This window comes from Salvelinus sp. IW2-2015, unplaced genomic scaffold, assembly GCF_002910315.2.
Source record: "Salvelinus sp. IW2-2015 unplaced genomic scaffold, ASM291031v2 Un_scaffold1786, whole genome shotgun sequence".
NCBI classification, from domain to species: domain Eukaryota; kingdom Metazoa; phylum Chordata; class Actinopteri; order Salmoniformes; family Salmonidae; genus Salvelinus; species Salvelinus sp. IW2-2015.
This window is the reverse complement of record NW_019943161.1, coordinates 67670-71809: the sequence shown is the minus strand read 5'-3', so window position 1 is coordinate 71809 and position 4140 is coordinate 67670. Positions and strand designations below refer to the sequence as shown.

Sequence of the window (4140 nt, the reverse complement as noted above, 5' to 3'; positions counted from 1 at the left end):
ACAAGAGTGCTCAGCTTTCACAGCAGTACTCTCTATCGCTTCTGAAGAAGGTCAGGCGTCAGTTTAACAGATACTGTCTACTGCTGGGGAGGTTAGGTCTAGGGGTCAGTTATAACAGATATCTTCTACCTTGTTGCAGGTTAGGGGTCAGTTAACAGATACTTCTAACCTCTGAGTAGTGTAGCTGGTTAGGGGTCAGTAAAGATACTTTCTACTGCTGGGGAGTGGTCAGGGCTCAGTTTAATAGCTACTTCTACAGCTGGGGCGTAGGGTCATGCAGTTTAACAGACTATGTCTACTGGGAGGTTAGGTTAGGCAGTTTAACAGATACTTCTACTGCGGAGGTCACGGTCTAGGCGTCATAGTTAACAGATACTTCTACCTGCTGGAGTACAGTGTGGCAGTTTAACAGATACTTCTACCTGCTAGGAGTCAGGGCGTCAGTTTAACAGATACTGCTCTACCTGGCTGAGGTTAAGGGGTTAAGGGTCAGTTTAACAGATACTCTACCTGCTGGAGGTCAGGAGGGTCAGTTTAACAGATACCTTCTAACCTGTCGCGAGGTAATGGTTTCAGGTCAGTTTAAACAGATACTTCTACCTGCTGGCAGGTAAGGGGTAGGTCATTTTAACAGATACTTCTACTCTGCTGGTGTTAGGGGTCAGTTTTAACAAATACTTCTACTGCTGGGTCAGTTAGGGTCACGTTAACAGGATACTCTACCTCTGGCAGTATTCGTCAGATTTAACAGATACTTCTACTCTGCTGGAGGTTGGCGGTTAGGGTCAGTTAACAGATACATTCTACCGTGCTGGAGGCGGGGTTAAGGGGTCAGTCAACAGATACTTCTACCTGCTGGAGGTCAAGGGTAGTGGGTCAGTTCAACAACACTTCTACTGTGAGTTAGTCAGGGGTTAGGGTCATTAACGATACTTTCTACTGCTGGATAGAGGTCTAGGGCAGTTAACAGATACTTCTACCTGCTGGAGTCGGGTTAGGGCGTCAAACAGATACTTCTACCGCTGGATGTAGTAGGGTTAAGGTCAGTAACAGATACTTACCTGTGGGTAAGTCAGGTTAGGGTCAGTTTCAACAGATACTTCTACCTGTGGAGGTCAGGGTCAGTTTAACAATACTTCTACCTGCTGGAGGTCAGGTTAGGGTCAGTAAACAGATTACTTCTACCTGCTGAAGGTAGGTAGGGTCAGTTTTAACAGATACTTCTACCTGCTGAGGTCAGGGTGCAGTTTAACAGATACTTCACCTGCTGGAGGTAATGCTACGATTACAGATACTTCTACCGTGCTTGGGGTTAGGTCAGTTTACAGATACTTCTACCGTCAGCTGGGTTAGGGTAGTTCAACAGATACTTCTACTGCTGGTAGGTTAGGTCAGTTTAACAGATACTTTCTACCTGCTGGGGGTCAGGGGTTAGGGTTCAAGCTTCAAACACATACTCTGACCTGCCTGAGCTCGGTGAAGGGTCAGTTTAACAGCATACTTAGGACCTGCTGGGTTTAGGGTCAGTTTAACAGATACTGTCACCTGCGTGGGTTAGGGTCAGTCAACAGATACTTCTACCTGCTGGGGGCTCATGGGTTAGGGTCAGTTCAACAATAACTTCTACCTGCTGGGAGTACGGTAGGGTCAGTTTTAACAGGATACTTCTACCCTGCTGGAGTCGGGGTTAGGGTCAGTTTACAGATACTTCTACCTGCTGGAGGTTAGGGGTTTAGGTGTCAGTTTAACAGATAACTCTACCTGCTGGAGGTCAGGGTTAGTGGTCCAGTTCAACAGATACTTCGTCTACCCTGCGGAGATCAGGGTTAGGCAGTTTAACAGATACTTCTACCGCTGCACGAGCGTAAGGGGTCAGGGTAGGGGTCAGTTCAACAGATACTTCTACCTCCTGAGTCGGGTTAGCGTCATAATAAACAATACTCACCTGCTAAGTCGGAGGTTAGGTCAGTTCAAACAAGATACCCTTCTACCTGCTGGAGTAAGGTCAGGGTTAGCGTCATTCAACAGATACTCTACCTTTGCTAGAAATGGCTCCAGGTCTTTTAGGCGGTCAAGTTCAAACAGATACTTCACCGCTGGAGGAAGTGTCCAGGGTAGGGTCAGTTCAACAGATTACTGCTACTCTGCTGGTGTGCATGTACGTCTGTGTACTGCGCATACATATCGTCGCTAGTTCAACTGTTATTTTTTTTTTTTTTAAAATGACCAATATTTCCCCATTTAACAAAGCTTCTGAAGTTTCATAATTATTTGAATACATTTTCCCGTCTTAGAGTCAGCATAATATTAAGAATATATTGAGGAAACTTTCATTCGCGTAACCATATATCTCTCGTTTTATTAGCGATGTAACCTGCTCTTCTCTCTTAATTGTAAACCCCTCTCTGTATAGGTAATCTCTCTTGTATAGTTTAATCTCTCTTAGATAAGTTAACCGTCATCTCCCTCTCTTTATAGGTTAACAATCTCTCTGCTCTCTGAAGTATAGTGTTAACCTCTCTCTCTGTATTCTGTTAACCTCCTCTCTGTATACTGTTAACCTCCGTTCTCCTGTATAGTGTTAACCTCTCTCTCTCTGTATAGTGTTAATCTCTCTCTCTCCGGTTAGTATAGTTTAACCTCTACTCTCTCTCTCTGGTGGATATAATTGTTAACCTCTCTCTCTCTCTCTTGAAGTATAGTCGTCTAACCTTCTCTCCGTATTATACTGTTAACCTCTCTCCGTATAGGTTAACCCTCCTCTCCGTATAAGTTTAACCGCCCTCTCTCTGTATATGTTAACCTCTCTCTCCTGTGATGGTTATATGTTAACCTCTAAGCTCGCCTCTGGTATACTGTAACCTCCTCTCTCTGTTATAGTAACCTCCCTCTCTGACTTGCATACTTTCTGATGGTGTATAGCGGTTAACCCCTCTCTCTATAGTGTGTAACCTCCTCTTCTGAGTTATTTTAACCTCTCTCTCTCGTTATATCTCTCTGGGGTTAGGGGTCAGTTCAACAGATACTTCTACCTGCTGGATGTAAGTGGTCAGGGGTTAGGGGTCAGTTCAACAGATACTTCTACCTGCTGGTGGTGCATGTGTCTGTGTACTGCGCATTACATATCGTCGCTGTCAAACTTTAATTTTTTTTTTTTTTTAAATGACCATATTTTCCCATTTAACAAAGCTTCTGAAGTTTCATAATTATTTTGAATACATTTTCCTGGTCTTAGAGTCATGAAATATTAAGAATATATTGAGGGGAATTACTTTTCATGGTAACCATATATCTCTCTGTATAGTGTTAACCTTGCGCTTTCTCTCTGTATAGTGTTAACCTCTCTCTGTATAGTGTTAATCTCTCTCTGTATAGTGTTAATCTCTCTGTATAGTGTTAACCTCTCTCTCTCTCTCTGTATAGTGTTAACCTCTCTCTCTCTCTGTATAGTGTTAACCTCTCTCTCTGTATTCTGTTAACCTCTCTCTCTGTATACTGTTAACCTCCTCTCTCTGTATAGTGTTAACCTCTCTCTCTCTGTATAGTGTTAATCTCTCTCTCTCTCTGTATAGTGTTAACCTCTCTCTCTCTCTCTGTGTATAATGTTAACCTCTCTCTCTCTCTCTGTGTATAGTGTTAACCTCTCTCTCTGTATACTGTTAACCTCCTCTCTCTGTATAGTGTTAACCTCCTCTCTCTGTATAGTGTTAACCGCCTCTCTCTGTATAGTGTTAACCTCTCTCTCTCTGTATAGTGTTAACCTCTCTCTCTCTCTGTATACTGTTAACCTCCTCTCTCTGTATAGTGTTAACCTCCTCTCTCTGTATAGCGTTAACCTCCTCTCTCTGTATAGTGTTAACCTCCTCTCTCTGTATAGTGTTAACCTCTCTCTCTGTATAGTGTTAACCTCTCTCTCTGTATAGTGTTAACCTCTCTCTGTATAGTGTTAACCTCTCTCTCTGTATAGTGTTTATCTCTCTCTCTCTCTGTATAGTGTTAATCTCTCTCTCTCTCTGTATAGTGTTAACCTCTCTCTCTCTCTCTGTGTATAGATTTCGTGGATTTTGGCGGGAAGTCACCTTGTTTTCTTAGAATGCCATTCATACACACACGTTCTAATGGTATCAGGTATTTGAATAA

The 4140-nt window shown here is 43.0% G+C and overlaps 1 protein-coding gene across 1 annotated transcript in view; it reads left to right on the top strand.

Annotated features, from left to right (window-relative positions):
* The window catches only part of LOC112071966 (sister chromatid cohesion protein PDS5 homolog B-like), a 97663-nt gene that overhangs the window by 54124 nt on the left and 39399 nt on the right, over window positions 1-4140 (top strand).